This window comes from Urocitellus parryii, chromosome 2 (genome assembly GCF_045843805.1).
Source record: "Urocitellus parryii isolate mUroPar1 chromosome 2, mUroPar1.hap1, whole genome shotgun sequence".
Lineage (NCBI taxonomy): Eukaryota > Metazoa > Chordata > Mammalia > Rodentia > Sciuridae > Urocitellus > Urocitellus parryii.
The window spans coordinates 18430152-18448640 of NC_135532.1; positions in this window are offsets into that span (position 1 = coordinate 18430152).

An 18489-nucleotide genomic window follows, 5' to 3' on the forward strand; every position below is an offset into this window, starting at 1 on the left:
GTGTGAGAAGGATAAATCACAAAAGACCCACAGGAAGCTTTAAGGGGTCTTGTTCAATGACCTGTTAAAAGCTAGTGTATATGGTAATGGCTACACAGGCCTGTGAGTCAAAATTTTCACATTGTACCCTTGACATAAATGCAGTCAATTTTATGTCAATGTTATCTTGATAAAACAGTTTAATTAATTAATTAATTAATTTTAAGAAGAGAAAAAAGTTTATTTGGCGTTCATGGTTTCAGAGGTCTCAGTCCATAGATGGCCAACTTCATTTCTCTTGGCCCAAACTGAGGCAGCACATCATGGAGGAAGGGCCCAGCAGAGGAAACCTACTCAGCTCCTGGAAAGGTCAGGAAGACACAGAAGAACAACCTTCCAAGGCATGACCCAGTGACCCATCTCCTCTTGCCAGGCCCCACCTGCCTACAGTTATCACCTATCAGTCCATTCAAACTAGGGTGGACTGATTAGATTACAGCTCTCACAATCAATCGTTTCACTTTTGAATATTCCTGCATTAAAGGGATCCTTTGGGCGATGCCTCATATCCAAACCATAACAGAGACCAGGTCTTCAACAGATGAGCCTTTGGGGGACATTCCAGACTCAATTTATAACAAATATGCATGACATAAAACTGTTTAATTTTTTAAAATTTTAAAAAGAGTGCTCTAAGAAGTCTGAGGACTAAAAATAAATCCTTATACTCAAATCATTTTCACAGTCTTATAAAAGAGACTATGTGAGGTCCCAGCAAATACCAAATAAAATACCAAAGAAGCAAATGGTCAATCTCCAAATAAGTCCTAGTAAACACCAGGAGGAGAGAAAAAAAGAGTCGTATGATACTATCTCTTGTCTCTGTCAATGGCGTCAGTAATTTATTTGCTAAAGCAAAACCTTGGGTGTCCTCCTTTATCTCCTTTGCTCTTTGTCAAATTCCAAAGTTATAATTTTGTTTCTATCCTATATTGAATAGAGTCTAAATGCATATTATTTCTGTCTTGTTTTCTCTGGTTCATAATCCATAGCTTGGTCAGATCACCTTTATTTCCTATCTGCCAATACTTTCTAACTCTTTTCTGTTTCCAGTCTTCTTCCCCTCCAATCCAAAACCATGTGACAGAAGGCAGCAGTTATGTGCACTGGCAGGGAAAAGAAATTGCTACCAAAGGAGAAGGTTCTAGCTGTCAGAGGGCAGGTGACAAGACCTAGGCATTTGGTAGAGGAACAGAGCCCTCGAGGGACACAGCCCAGAGCGACACGGGGAGCCAATACTAATTTCACATTTTTCCCCTTCTTCTGTCTCCTGACAATCTCTTTTATTGGCCAGACTCAAACTGAAAACCAGGGAACCTCTTTGATCCAGTCCAAGTTCAGTCTTTTAGAGCACAGACCAGGGCAGAGAAGGGAGAGAGTGAATTTTGGAGAGGCACAGAGATATAAAAACATGCTTCTAAAACACAGAGTGGTCATATTAATGCTTTATGAATTAGCTTTGTGTGTTTTGGGGAATAGAAGTAGAACTTTGCCTCTATCTTCAAAGTCAAAAAGTAAAATTTTGTGACTATCATTGTTTATTTGTAGAAAAAATTATTTGATGAACTAATTAGATAGCTGTAATTTATTAAGTACCTTTACTTTACAAGCACTCTCCTGAGTACTTAATATATACAATCTTATTCAATCCCCTTGATAGTTCTTTGAAAGTTATCGTTAAAGATGTTGTATTCCTGATTCTCCTGATGAGAAATTGTGTCTATCTTTACTTTGGTGTCATGTTATACATTAATAATCTTAAGGGATTCCCCGGACAATTGTAGGGAGGAAGATATGAAGCAAAATGACAATTTAAATAATGCAAAGTTTCCTTATACCTGGCTCTTTAACTCTCAATACTGAATGAGAAGGTAGAGTTTATTTATTTTGTATCCTGTGATCCTTAAACACACACCAACTAATCTGGTATTTGGTGGAAGAAATAAGGCAAGAAGAAAACTAACTACTATGAATTATTAAGAGATGATGTTGTTTTCCAATGTACCCCAATTTGGTACCTATTTTCACCTTATCCACTGACTTTAAAACCTAGCTTTGGGGCTGAGGCTGTAGCAAGTAAAGTGCTTGCCTCAAAAGTGTGAGGCACTAGGTTTGATCCTCAGCACCACATAAAAATAAATAAAGATACTGTATGTTCATCTACAACTAAATAAATATTTAAAAAAACAAAACAAAGAATAAAACTTAGCCTTTTGCTAAAATGGCTCTAGTCTTAAGAATTTGGGCCCAATTAAAGCAGGCTGGTTATAAAAGCATGTCTGATTATAAACTCCTTGCTCTTCCGCACCATCATGTATAGCTTAATAAATAAAAGAATAGAAACTTGTCAACTTCTTTTTCCAAGTAGAATTTGGATCTGGAGATTATTTCTTTTTTTTCTCAATTTGCTGTTACTTGATATTTTTGAATGCTCATACCTTAAAAAGCAATGGAAATTTTATATATCTTGCCATTATCATTTATTGGTATGATTTTTATGAGGGAGGTATTCATAGTTTAGTGTGTAGGAAATGTCAAAATTCTGTTGGATATAAACAAGTTTATTTCCATAACTTAAACAATAAATGCCAGAAAAAAATGTTAACGTCTTCAAGATTATCAGTTTGAGAGTAACAGACTATTTAATAATTAGTTGATAAGTTTTGATAAATTTTCTCCTTTGAAATTAAGTAAATGAATGATTGTTCACAAAATTTGTTTTTGTACTTTAAGTAGGTTTTCAATATTTTGGATTTCAGCCAAATTTGAATAGACACCTGATAGAGTATCAAAAAATAACATTTAATTTTCATTTAATAGATAATTTCGTGATTTTTGACAGATAGCTCAGAAAGTTTAAAAATTTAGTGACAGCTGAGTGCCAAAACTCATTCTATTCTTTTCTACTTATTCATTTCTCAATGCTTACATTTGTTAAAATGAAAAATTGCAAAAGAATTGATGCTGACACCTGTATCTGTCTGACCACATGAAATGTGGAATAATTGGGAAAAAGAACCTGTACTCAGCTGCTTCAAGTAAGAGATGCATTCCCAGTAGTTTTTTTTTTTATATTTATCAGTTACGATTTATAATGTATCTGTGTCATTTTAATCAGTTGTTTATTAATGGTATGTAGAATAAAATTTATATATATTAGTTATAGATAATCTGATATGTAATCATCAAAAGATACCCATGATTTTCAATTTTTAAGCACGATACAACATATAAGAATACATTTCAATGAAGGAAGAGAATAAAAACACAAGTTAAAAAACAAAAAAATGTGAAATGAATGGTAAAGATGAGTTTTGTTTTAGTTGTGATGATAATGTAATATATATATATCATTAAGATATTTAGCTTTCCCTTGATAAAATTTAAAACAATGACTTAATGTTTTAATTTACAATGTCATATTTACACTATGTTATAAATTGTATGTATTTTAATAATTTACACTCATGATGAAAAATTTTAGGTGATTTAAAAATACATGAGGGGTACTTGGTTTTTTCAAAATGAGTTAGGAGCTGTGTGAGTAAAATGTTCCTTTAGCTTTTGAACTTGTGAAGTGCTTTAAGGTAAATTTGTGTTCACAATAGAAAATGTCTTAGTTTGAGGGAAGTGGTTCCAGAATGTTTAAAGTTAATCTTAAGGAATTTGTACTAATTTCTGAAAGAGCCTCCTCTGTATTTAGAATGCACACTCCTTCCTGAGAAAGAGAAGAACTCTGTGATACAGAGATGAGTGGATTCCAATGCATAAGATGCATGTTTCAATAATTGAACATTGGGCTGATAGGTAAGAGTGCAAAGAAATTAAAAGTTCTTAATGTAAACATCGAAGCTTAGCTTTCATCAGGTTTACTGCAGTATAGAATAGTCTTAATTCTCTTGCAGGAATATTCTTCAATGTTGGTATTTTAAAAATAAATTAGGAGAAGAGAACTGAATTTAACTTTTCTTTAATTTATATTCATAGGTTAGCATAACCTTATTCAGTTTATTAAATGCCAATAAGCACCATAAATAAAAATAATTGTTGAATAATCAGTTAAACACACAAAAGTATTTTGATGATTTAAATTATAAACTTTCAGGGTGCTCTTATCTCCTTTGATTTTAATTCTTGCTTTTGAAACCAGGGAGGAAAAACATAATAATCTTTGTTTTCTCAATTTCAATACAAGGTGATATTTGAGTAAGATAAAACTAAAAAGAAATGATCCCCAAATGAAGGTGATGTTAAAGAAGTAAGGAAATGGCATGAACTTTTTTTCTTTTTTGACAGTGTAGTCTTCATGTATACCAGCACTAAAGTCAATCACAGCAATAGTAACAAGCTCAGAAAATTATAATAAAAAGTGGCATGGTTTTCATTAATTAAATCACAATAAAGCCTGCTGCAGTGGCACCCACCTGTAATCCCAGTTACTCAGGAGTCTGAGATTACAGCATCGCAAATTCAAGGTCAATCTCCACAATTTAGGGAGATCTGGTCTCCAAATAACAAATAATAATAAAAAAAAAGATCTAGAGATGTTAAAGCTATGATAAAGTCCCCTTGTTTCAGTCTCTAGTATTAGAAGAGAGGTTGGGAGGGGGTGTTGTGAATGAATAAACAGACTCTGAGCAGAGTAATCTTGTCTCTGCCAAATAGTGAATTATTTTTTCAGTAAATCTAATTCACTTCCCAAGCATAGTTTTTTTTTTTTCCTTTCATTGGTGGAAACAAGGAAGGACTGAAGTCTCACTGAAAAATCAGGGGACACCTTTTCCAGCTGAAATGAAAGGAAACCATGTACTTAGGAAAGTTGCCAGCACCAACAATTATTACCAATGGGTGTAGTGACTGCCTACTTGTCATCTCTGGGTTTTTTGTAAATATGGTCTGGGTTCTGGTGATGTTGGTAGATGGTCCAGTGAAGGGTTCTACCACTGTCCCTCTGTTGCTCAACTGCGTTAAAGATGAATAAATCAAGACTTGAAGAATGAGAAGTTACCCACATTAGATGATATGTAGATGGTGGAACTGGAATTTTTAATGTCTGATTCTAACCTGATATTTTGAAGTGCTATGTTACCCTGTTGTCCAATACACTTTGAGTTTTCAGAAACTCACAGACTGAGTTATAGGTTTTTACCGAGTTCCAACTTTTGGCCCACCCGTGTCTCCAGTGCTGGTTTTGAGTGAGGCCCTCAGGACTGTGACTCTGCACACCCACCTGGCTATCTGAATACTTCGAGGTATTTGTCTACCTGCATCCCCGAGGATGAAAACTCGAAAACAAAACAACCACCTCAAACAAAATCATGTTAAGATCTCAATAAAATTACAATTGATCATTTCACCTTTTTAAAAAATTAAAGTATGTTACATGTAACAACTTTAAAATCAATCTTGAGACAAAAATCTATGTAAACATTCAATGTATATCAGGTGTAAATTACCTTTAATTCCATTCTCTGATACCACTTAAGGGATTCTACTACATGTAGCAAAAGAAAGCATTTTTTCCTGAGATTATATGATGTGGGAGAAAAAATTTGAATTTATTCTCCTAAAAAAAACCCGTATATGTTTCCACAAACCTGCCTCATTCTTGAAATCCATGACATATTAAAAAATACTCAGGTATCTTGGAAGTTTCCTGTGCATTTTTTTTTATGAGGAAAATCATAAAGCCCTTACGTAGCCCCAATATCCTTTTGTTTATTTTTGTGACTGCTTCACCCTGACCATAAAGAGAATCAGGCTCCTTTATGGTTCTTGCTTTACTTAAAACCACTATACTAATAGAGGGAAAAATAAATCAGTCTTTTAGATATTATCACATGAGGCAAAATTGTTAGAGCTAAATAATTTAAAAGAAATTTTAATTAATTATTGAATTCTTTATAAAAAATGCCAATATGCATAGTGAATACACATGTGCTAGTTAATACACTCACATCTGCATTCCATACTTTATATTCTAAGTCTATACTAGACAAAGATTTGTTTTTACTTATGCTTGCAATGAAGACTGAGTTCATGTCTTCTATATCATATGTTATTTTTTGACAATTAAAAGCCAAATCACCAAAACACAATTTTTGCATGTTTCTTAATTGATGCAAACCTTCCCTCCATAAACTCTACTAGTTTCTTTAGAATTTCCTCTTTTGTTTCAATGTTCCTTAATTATGTTGAGGGGTTTATGAAAATATAGAAGATTCCAGTTATATCATTCCTTACAAACACAGACTCAGACAATGTCACATTTCCTAAAACAGTTAAAATAGAAAAGGCTAATCTGATACATTAACCTGTTGTTTTGAGTTCTTTGGAGAAATAGAAACAATAGGCTGTTTATTTATCCGTTTGTTTATCCTAAGGCATTGCTTCATGCAATTATGTAGGCTAAGAAGTTCCATATTCTGCAGTCCAAAGGCAGGGGATTCAGGAAAGCCAATGATGGCAACTCCAGTCCAGGTCTGAAGGCAGAAGACTTAGGTCCCAACTCAGAGACTCAAACAGGGAAACTGAAATTGTTTCCTGCTCAGCCTTTGGTTCTATCCAAGCCTTCAGTGTATTGCATGAAGCTCTCCCGCAATGGGCATGGCAAGATCTCCCAATTCAAATGTCAGTCTCATTCAGAAACATCCAGGATCTTTAACATAACATCTGGGTGCCCTGTGGACTAGTCTATTTGACATAGAAAACTAATAATCACATTTAGCTGGAAGTGATTTTTAGCAATATACTTGTGGCCACTGTGAATAGTTGTGCAGGTTAGATGACAATAAAAACCTAGGGAGAATCATTCATTGAAGCAATGAGAGATAGATTCATATATATTTGTAATTTTCTGGCATATGGCAGTAAAAACTCTTAAATGTAAGTTTTCCTTCCAGTGTGCACAAAATTACTATTTAAGCTAGATATCGGATTGCCTTTACTTATCAATAATACTGTTAGGAAGGGGTTTTCAAATTGTGATTCTAAAACTGCCACTCAGACAATGAGATAATTAGATAATCTTCTATGTAGTAGAACAAAATCCTCATTTACTTTAAGACATTTAGAATTTGAGTTGTCTCTGTTCTTCATTTAGTAACTTCTAGCCTAGAGATGCTTTTGAAATACAATTGTTTTCTTGATTAAACATATAATATTTTATTCTTAAAAAACCACCACAGTGCTGGGGTTGTAGCTCAGTGGAATAGCACTTGCCTAGCATGTGTGAGGCACTGGCCTTGATTCTCAACACCACATACAAATAAATAAAAGAAAGTCCCATCAACAACTAAAAGATATTTTTAAAATATTAAAAAACCAAACCAAAACAAAACCCATCACAGATGGTACCTTGTAACTTAGAATGCTAAAATGCTTACAAAAGATGACAAAATCAAACTTGCCAAATAGAAAATAGAAAGAAAAAGGAAAAATATTAACTGAAGTTCCTATATAGTTATCTCTTCAAGTCACAAATAATCAGTTTGCTTAAACTATAGACAACAATGAGGAAAATATAGCTTAAAAGATTTAAAAATGTTTTATCTTTTTAAAAAGATAAATGGCATTCTCAGACTTGTTTTCCATGCTAAAATAACTATTGTTTTAAGGTTTATTTGTTGTGAATACCATTCTTTCTTCAAGACACAGTGACTGGCAAGTCAGAGTCAGTCTAAAGTGAGTTGTTGAATGGTTGAATGCAAACAGAATCCATTATTTTGAGTTGGGATTAATTACTTCAGAAATCTTTGCAAAATGACCCTGTTCAGTGACCCGGAGGCCTTGTGAATTTCTATGGGAATAATATCTAGCAAGCAACTCCTAAATTTGATTATAAATTATTTCTTACACTTTAAGTTTCTTTCTCACCATCAGTTTTATTTTTTATTAGTTCTTTTTAGTTATGCATAACATTAGGATTCACTTTGACATAATTATAAAACCACGGAATATAATTTGCTCTAATTCAGTCCCTTCTCCACCCTCTGTTCTCTTCCCTCTACTCTATTGATCTTTCTGCTATTTACTTATAGATTTAAAAAAAATTAATGCCTTAAACTCACATAAAGGTGAGTTTCACTGTGCTATATTAATATATTATGAGAGTTAATCTGAATTCTTAACTTGATTGGATTAAGAGATGCCTAAGATTAAGAGGCTACTGAGTGTCTCAGTGAGGGTGTTTCTAGGAATGATTGGCATGTGGGACAGCAAACTGAGTCACAGACCCACCCAAAGTGTGGGCAGCACAGTCCAATAGGTTGGCGTCCTGGATGGAACAAATGTTGGAAGAACAAGGAAATAGCAGCTGGATCTTCTTGAGGGGCTCCTTGGTTGCTGCTGCCATGCCTGATGATGTCAGACTCCAGTTCCTTCACTCTTTCAAACCAGACTCTGACCAGTGACTCTCCAGGGAGTTTCTAAGCCTTTGATCCACAACTCAGACCACATAATTGATTCCTCTTGTTCTGAGGTCTATTTTCTTCTAAGAGCAGCTACTGTTTCCTCTAGCTCTCCAGCCTGTAGGTGACCACTGTGGGATTCTCCAGCTTCCAGTCGTGTAAGCCAATCTCATACCCACCACCCCCACCACGTATATGCTATTTTCTTTATCCATTCATCTGTTGGTGGGCATGTAGGTAGCTTCCATATCTTGGATATTGTGAATAGTGCTGCTATAAACATCAATGTGGCTGAGTCCCTATATTTTAGATTTTTGGATATACATCAATGAGTGGGGATAGCTGGGTAATATCTCACCATAACTTTTTTAAAAAGGTGACCCTAACATTAACCAAAAGTCACTGGTTCTGCATCTCAGCAATGTGTATGTGTATCCTTACCTCAATGCATCATATTCCTTCCTTTCTTCACATCCTTATTTTTCTCAAATTAATAAACTCTATTTTCTTAGTCACCTTGAAAGTTTTTCTTTATGCCTCTCCTTTACTTGCTTTGAATCAGTAAATGAGAAAGGCATAGTTATTTTTTCCTCATCTTTGATTTTAATTCCCATTGTTATTGTCCTGGTACCAGAACTCATCATATCACAAAAGGACTATTTTGATAATTTTGCAGCTGATCTTGATCATTTTGACCTCTCCAATATTTTCTCTATGCCATTTTTGTCTTTACTCAGTTCATCTTCCTTCTAAAAATCCTTCGAGATTTCTCCATAACCAACATAATAGCTTTTAAGTTTCTTAGCCTATCACTTAAGATGTTTTATAATATGACTCCACCATCCTAGTAATTTAACCTCATTGATTGACTCACTCAGCAAACATTTCTAAGATACTCTGCCCTTGGGACTGTGCTCTGATCTCACACACAATGATAAGCAAAGGTCTGGCCTTCAGTCTTGACAAGCTCACAGTGCTTCTCAGCAAGAGGTGTTAGAGGTTGACTGTGCTTTTCATTATCTTTCCATTTCAAGGCTCTATCTTCCTCCAATCAACAGTTCATTCCTTACCTCCTCCATGAAACCTTCTTTAACTACCTTGGCTCATTTTAATTTCTTCCTCTCTTGACATTCTATCTTTTGACATTTGCTTATGATAATCAGAATCACTCTTCTTAACCGGAGGTTGACTTTGCTCCCCAGGGGACATTTAACAATGTCTTCAGACATTTTTAGTAGTCATGACTAGAGCGGGTGTTGTTGGCATCTCATGGGTAGAAGCAGGAATTCTTTAACAGTCTAAAATGCCCAGGACAGTCCCCACAACACAGAATAATCCAGCCCAAATATCAATAGTGCCAAGTTGAGAAACATTGTCTTGGAGGCTATTCTGTGTACATAAGCTTTTCTTTTGATTATGCTGTAAACTCAATGAACCAGAAATCATTTAATTTTCCATATATTTTTTTTTTGCCTTTTAAAAATCATAGTGTAGTGAGTTGAATGATGCCCCCCTCCAAAAAAAAAAAAAAAAAAAAGGTAAGTCCACATCAAGTCTCTGGAACTTGTGAATATTACCTTACTTTGAACAAGGTATTTGGAGATATAATTAATTAAAGGGTCTTGAAATGAGGCTATCATCCTGTACTATCCAAGTGGGAACCTAAATCCAGTGACAAGTGTCCTTGTCATTGTTCGTCTTTGAGAAACAGAGATTGGAACGGTGCGACCATAGCCAGAAACACAGAGGAGAAGATGACAAGAAGACAGGCAGAGATGTGGTCACAAGTTGCCGTAGTCTGGCTGGGCATAAAATAACCAAGAGGTCACGAGCCACATGTAAGTTCAAACAGGAACTACTTTATTGTCCGAACCCCACGGGAACTCTCTAGAACTCCCCAGAAACTCTGCGAGAACCAATGGGAACTCAATGAGAACTCCGTGAGAACTCAAAAGTAGCGGGCACCCAAGGCAGCAGGAGCCGCCCCACTGCCGGACAGCAGAAGTCCACATACACAACTGAATACACAGCTTGCCCCAATCGAGCATCATCCAATTACAGCAATCAGTCACCATCCCAATAATTATACACAGCTTAACTTAATCACCATCATCCCAATGGCTGGCTAGCATCACCTCCCAACCACTCCTTCTGGCAAAATGCCAGGCGCCATCCCGACTTGGCTGTGGCTCTCAACAACAAGTCAAGGAAGGAAAACATTGCTGGCAGCCCCAGAAGTTGTGAGACAAGACGGAAGTTTTTGGGAGAAACTCTAGAGGGAATGTGAGCTGCCAGTACCTTGACTTTGGGCTTCTTCTGCCTTTAGAACTGTGTGAGAATACATTTCTGTTATTTTAAGTTGCCCAGTTTGTGGTACATTGTTACTGTGACCTCAACAAACTAATACAGACAGTAAGTACAATGCTTCAGTCATAGTAGGTACTTACTAAATATTTCATATTTATAATGAAAACTGTCTTTGCTTTTGTAGAAATTAAATTATCCCTCCTTACAAAGCATGATTAAATTCATATTCCACACAATCGCATTTCCATCTAACTTCATTGATACCACAGTGTCACTAAACTTCTAGACATCTTAGTGTTATGTATGAATGAAAAAAAGACTCCCTCACCTAGAGCAGAAACCACATGATGGGAACAGAAGATATCAATGTGCTAGAGGGGAACCCATCCGTGTAAGTAGTCGTGAATTTATTTAAAATGAACTCCATATAGATGTAGTTTAATGGAAACTTAACCTACCCTACTAAACTTATTAGCTATAAAATGTACTATTATAATTTAGAAGCCAGTTGTGGTTAATGTAGCTTGTAGCAACATCAGCTTTAATCTCTAGATGGCACTATGTTATAAGGAATCAGACTGAGATCTGATTACAATTTTCATATCATCGTTTCCGGAAAAATGAAAAAAAAATCCTGCTAAATTTTTCCAAGGAATGATATACAGTTATGATAATTGTTCTATTTTACTAAATATATATATAGGTTTCTAATTTTTACATTACTGTGGGATAATACAGAACAATAGAGAAATCAAGTTCCTAAAACATAGTAGCCAATAATAAAGAATGGATCAGATAACTTTATCTTCATTCAAGGTTTTTGGATTCTTTCACATACAGTTTGTTCAAAATGTATAAACAACAGATGAGGTAGTTCTAAGGTTGTCATATAAGAATGGTCATATTACCTAGACTTTATCTTTGATGGTTATTGGAGGCTAACAAATTACCCTTTACTTTTGCTTAAAATATAAACAAGGTGACACATTTTATCTTAATCCTCATTATTGAAATTCCACCTTCAGTCTCTGCAAAGAAGACAAAGCTACTTGTGACATCTCTTCCTTAATTCTCTTTTTAACATTTTCAGCCTCTCTTTTGAAGAATATTTTTTTTCCTTGAATCTCCAGGGACTTCCAGGGATTTACAAAGTTCTTTTTAGTTCATGAAGGTTTTAGTAATTAGATTTCTCTTTATTTGCATATGCAGTAAACTCAATTAGCCTATCAGTAATCTGTTATCCTCAACTGCTCCACTTTCCTAGTGTTTTGAATCACTGTTAAAGTACATTTTTATCTATTGTTTTGTATTTTAATTATTGCATATAAATACTACCTTCTTCACAAAATTACACACCCCTGGGGGAAGGTGTCCTGATTTATTTCCTTAATGCACATGTTAAGTGCTTAGTAACCACTTGCTGTATCAAATAGATTTAGTAGCACACAACATGATCTGATGCAAATTAAAAACAAAAACCAAAAAAACAGCTAATTTGAGAGTTCTGTATTACTTCTTTCTTGACTTTAAAAAAAAAAAAAACACCCAAGCATCTGAGCATTTTTGAACCAAAATATAAATCAAGTTTTTCAAATAAAAATGCATATAATTTTCTTGGCCAGAGTAATGATTGCATATAATTTTCTTGGACAGAGTACAAAATAAAAGATATGCATAAAAAACTTAAAGATATTAATAAACAATTAAGTACACATGTATATGTATTTTTTTCTAATTAGACTTCATGTTTAGTCACCTAGGTTGAACACAATGGCATTATGTTTGAGTCAATGTCTCTACAAGTCATCAGGTCTTCATTGATTGAATGATAATGCTTTCAAATATTGCCCACATTCCATTTCCTTTGAAGCCCCTCATCCCAGCACTTGGCCCCTAGGTGTTGGTTCACTGGTGTAAACCTTACCTTGGCCAACCCCAGGGCCCATTTTGACCCTAGTCATCAAAACCTTTCTTTCTTCAGGCTACTCCCTTGTTCATAAATTGTCTTCTCAGAATCTAATCTTGCAAAGACCTTGGACTTGTAGGGGTCTTGTTGGTTTAGCTCGCTCCTTGTGTGAGGAAACTGAAGCCAGACAGGTACACTTTCTACTCAAGGTCAGAGCAAAGGGCAGGGGTGGGGGTAGGGAGGCAAAGGAAAGCCTAGAGCCAGATCTCCTGATTCAGTTCTGGGCTTTTCCGGTTACCCAGTCCCTACTTCCCACATTAGCCTCAGGGCTCACCTCTGTCAAACCTGACCTCTCCCTTCTTACCTTCATTACTCATTATCCTGAATCTTTCACTCCAGAGACACCCATTTCCCAGCCATCCTATCAATGTATCTGACTTGATTTCTCCATCCAGTGGATGCCTTACCTTCTACCTACATAGATTCCTCTTTTTTAAAAAAAAAAATTCCGTCAGCATTCACTATTTGTAGCACTCATTAAAACAGAAAGTTTTCGAACCCCCTTATTTGGCTATTAATGTTTCATGAGTGAGTGTCTTATCTTTTCAGGATTATACATCCTAGATGCTCCATTCCAAGATAATTACACATTCCCAGATGATACCTATGGCTTCTCTTTCATTTGTAGCCAGCTCCATGCCTTGTCTAACATAAATAAGTAATGCAGTGAATCAAATTAGCCTTAGTTTCTTCTGCACTGTTTACATTTTAAGTTGATGAGCATTTATTGAGGGTCCATTAAGTACTGGGAAGGGGATAAAAGGTGAATTAGGCTAAATCTCTGTCTTCAAAAGGAACCCACTATCTAACAGGGAATTTGGGCAAGTGAATTGTTCTGAAGTAATATTATGAATATGTTGCCCAGGAAATCTTAGGGATATACTACTACTACTACCTGTGGGATGATTACAGGGTGGCTGCTCTTGTCTGGACATGGTACTTCTCCAGGGCGGATATTCGTTCCTGCAGGTATCTTATCCAGGCTAGATGTTACATTAGTCCCATGGTCTAGGTAGTTGAACACATTAAGATAACTAAAGAACATGGCAGCAAAACCACATTTTAAAGGCGTCTGCTATAGCATGGATTCAATTATTCTGGGTAAATAACCTATCTGATTAGATGCCCTATTGTATTTTCATTTGAAAAGTGCTCTGATCCTGAGCCAGTTAATTACAAACCTATTTTCAACCTGGTCTTTTTTCATATCTAACAAACAGGCCCTTACCATACTGTGAATAATTTAAATTTTAGAATATTGGCCCTCCGAAAACACGTTGTAACTTAATTATAATAAATTCCATGGCTTTGACATTAGCTACAAATGAAAACAGATCTTTTCCACATAATGCTTTCTAAAAAGGCAAAAAAAAAAAAGGGAAAGATGAAAAAGTCTGGTTGACAAATTGCAATCAGTCTGCACCAGGGTACTTCAGTACATCATTCAGCATTACTGAAATGTAAAGAAGCTTTGTTAGGATTTAAAAATCGAGGACTTGGATTTCTACCCAGTTGCAATAACACAGTGTAGCATTGTTAGCTCTGATTCAAGTGCAACTGATCAAAAGGTTATTGAATATTCCTTGTCTCTCTGCCAACTCTGAATGTCTTCTCCCTGACTGGAATATTTGGATCCTGTTGTTGTTCATTAATGCTTATCTCACATTCCATTCACAATCATTATCTACCTTTCTCAGTAATTAGCTAATTATATTTCAAGATAATTAGTTTAATGAAAGTGTGGGAAGTATGCAGTAAGAATCTAAGTGATATTTCCATGACCTCTACTAGTGGATTAAGTAAAAAATAAGGAACACACACACGCGCGCACACACACACACACACACACACACACACCAATAAGGAACATTTACCATATTATAATGTTCAAAGGATTGTGTGTTTTATATCTCAGATAAGCTCTAGTATCCTTTTGGGTTCTGTTGTCACTTGGGAGTTATGTATGGTGTATGGGATACTGGAGATGTGGAATAATTATTTCAAGCCAATGGTCAGTTTTTGAGGCCCTATTTATGGATTTCTTAGCTACCGATAAATATGAATACACTTAGGGATATGAAGTTAAATAATATTAGATGTGTAAAATAGCTTTATTTGTAGAGGGGAAGGAATATTTTCATACTTGTAATGTCTTTATATTTTAAATAAAAATAGAAATTAAACCTAAATTAAAGGTTTATATATTACCTAGTAATGTGTTTATGTAACCATGTATGCATGTATGTGTGTTTTTGAACATGATATTTTTCCAATTGCTGTGGAAGAGAAAAAAAGCATATTGGACATGCTTTCTATCATTAAAGAGGTTATTATTATCTCTTTAATGATGGTCACAAGAATGTACCTCTCAGTTCTTCTACTGTAAGGAGGGCAATTAGCAAGAGACTTTTGCTCTTGTATTCTGAGGTCCATCACTGCCACATAGGCACTGTGTCATACTTCCTGGAGACAGTCTCAGTCAGCAACTGAGCACAGATGAAATAATAAGGCAGTCTATTCCAGAGAGACCTGAGACTCCTGTGGCAGTGGATTTTGGCTCAAGGAAAGACACTTCATGCAGTGTTGTGCTGGACCTTCTAATTGTACATCAGTTTATGATGTTTCTACCCAACCTTTCTCTCCATTCTTCTTTTAAGATCCAATTTGCATTACCTTGGCTGATTCTCTCAGTCTTCTCCAGCTAGCTCCCTTTCACCTTCGCAGGCATTTCCCCTAATAAAATTCTTTGCATGCTTAATCATGTCTTGACATCTTATTCTTGGAAGACCCGGGGTAGCACACTAGATGATGATGAAATCAAATGCACTCAGAGAAATTAAAAACAATTTTACCAGGAAGTAAAAAAAATAAGAGTCAGAGAACAATAGAATTGAAAAATCACCAAAAAATGACATAATGTACTAGATTCATAGAGGTAAAAGGGGGCAATGTAAGAATTAAAATGCCTACTTTATTTTAAATATAGTAATTGAGTGGAGTACAGAACTGAAGATTTGTTTGAAATGTTTGCTGAAATCAGGTTATAGAGGACCTTGACTGTCCTGCTGAAGATTTTGTCTTGTCTTCTCTACATTCCTTCTTAGAATCTGGCTGCTGAGGGCTTCCAAGGGTTTGAGAAGCTGGTACTAGCCAGTGCTTTTTATCTCTGGCTGTTGGTACTAAGGCATGTCTTATATCTGGTGGAGTTTAGCAGCCCAAGATAAAACTGTGAAAAGGAACCTTAATACCAGATAGGGAGTTGGAATCCTTAACCTGTGAGGTTTTCTAATGAATTGAGGTATGTGCCTGCAACAAAGACTGTTTTTGAAATCAGGTCTCAGCTTTGCTACCAAGAACAGGCTTGTGGGTTTTCCTCTTTGTTTTAGAAATTGAGTTAAACTTAGCAGTATATGAAATATTGAAAGATTTCTTTTGGGAATTCAACACAGTCTTTGTTTGCCAATGATAGTGCTTAAAAGAAACCAGAAATTTAGCATAAAAATTGGGATCTGACTATTCTTAAACAATCAGTTTGATTGGATTTTTATTCTTGTATGGCCACAAAGTTGGAGTTGAATAGCAATTGCTCTGTTTAGATAGGGAAAGGGTTTTTCCAGTGTGCCACAATACCCATTCTTTCTTATCATCTGTTCCATGCTGCAAATTTATAATCCGATACAGTGTGTGTAGCTGTTTGTGTATGTGACCCCAATCTAAACATATATCTAAACCTTCGCCTTTTAGATCTTCCCCTACTAGTCTTAAAATGTACCGGGTGTCACAACGGCAGTGTATTTTTGTTTGGGGGCAATTGTTTGTGTGTGTGAATTAAAACAGTTGAACTGAATTGGACCCCTGGGAACCTTCCTGAGAGATTCTTCTTGTCTGATCAAGAAGTAGAAAGAGTATTATCTTTTTACTAAGTACCCAGAGGATTTAGATGCCAATAATGGCAAGCATGCTCTGTGCAGTTAGCATTGAAATCAAGCATGGAGTCTTGCTTCAAGGAGTAAGCAGAGTCCTGACTTGCTCTACAAACAATGAGAAAGAGCAGGACTTACTCAAGTGTAATAGAAAGAGCTCTACAATACATTATCACATTGTTTGAAGTATGGTCTACATTATGTGAGAACTTGCATTATCTTTCTTCAAGCTTTTAGAAAATGATCCCAAAACCCCTTCTATTGTGTCCCTAACTCTGAGAATTGCTCACATTTTAAAATTTCCTTCATCACTGCTCTTCTTAGACCGATAGATTGTGGATCAGCAATTGTGGATCAGCTTTTTCTATGAAATGCCAAATAATAAACATTTCCAGCTTTGTGGGTTGTATGATCTTTGTCACAACTAGTCAACTTGGCTACTGTAGTGTGAAACCAGCCATAGACATTACATAAATGAAAGAGTATAGTTATGTTCCAATAAAACTTTATTTACAAAAAGCAGGTGTTGGGCAGGATTAGGCCAGCAAATGTAGTTTGCAGATGCTGCCATGCAGCATAAGGAAGAGGATATACTAACACAGCTTTCTAAGTTGCAGCTAAATTCTCCAAGAATTTGGAGAGATGTTCAAATTCCAACCTCTGCTCCACATCTTACAGGTTTCCTTCTCTCTGGTTAAAATATAAACTTCTCCATGTTTTCTCTTATAAAATTTTGCTTTTTCTTCCTGACTCATTTGTGAATTCTTCATCAATTTTATCCTTCTTGAGATTCCATAGTTTTTTTAGCCTTAGCAAAACCTGGTTCTCCCCCTGAACATAACTCCTCCTAATATTCTGTGCAAGTGAATTGAAACATCGAGACATGGTCCCTCCATCACCGATCTTCTCATGTTTAAGAAACTCATCTTTGCTTCCGCTATCCATTTCTCTGACTCTTCCTATTCGCCTCCTTTGCTATATCTATGCCTGTTATTTTCAAATTTCTATCTGGAGTCCTAAGAATTTCACTTTGTTTATCTTTCCATGACTGATATCCATTTAGAGACCTAAGAAACAATTCAAAACCGAATAGTGCCAAAATAGATTTCTTATCTGTGCCCTTAAATCTGCTCTATCCTTGTCTTTCTTCCTCAGAAAATGATGCCAATTTTAGCCTTGTTGCCTCCATGCCTTGTCGTTTTCTTTTTCTTATTTCCCACATCCCAGTTACTAAACACTCCATCCCTTACCTTCTCAGTCTCACCCTTTAGACTACTTTCCCTTCATCTCTCCCCTGGATCCCTGGAATGACTACCCTCAACCTATCCCTGATCCTGCTGTTCACAGTCAACACAACTGGAGCCAGATACATCTTTCAAAGCATAAAAGAGATCACTCCTTCACTTTACCTTTCTGGAAAAATTTAAAAAAAAAACCAACCAAACAAACAAAAAGCCAAAGAAAGAAAGAAAGGGAAAAAAAAAGAAAAAAAAAGCCCCCTCTCTTTTTCTATTAAGCTGTACACACTACGAACTATGTCATTTGGATTTTGTTCTTGTCATTCTTCTTGCTGCTGTGAGCCTTCTTTCTATTCTGAGCCCATTCCCATCTTAGGGCATCTGCATTGCTTTATCATCTTTCTGAATTCATCTTTCTTTTCATGCTTCAAAGCTGAATGTTTCTCATTATTCAGATTTCAACTTACATGGTGTCTCCTCAGAGACCTTGACTACTCCCTATCAAGCAACCACCCTGTCCCTCTCTATCATTTCATCGTTTTTCAGTTCTCTCCATGGTATTTACCACTTCCTCACTCATTCATTTATTTGTTTATTTTATTCTCTGG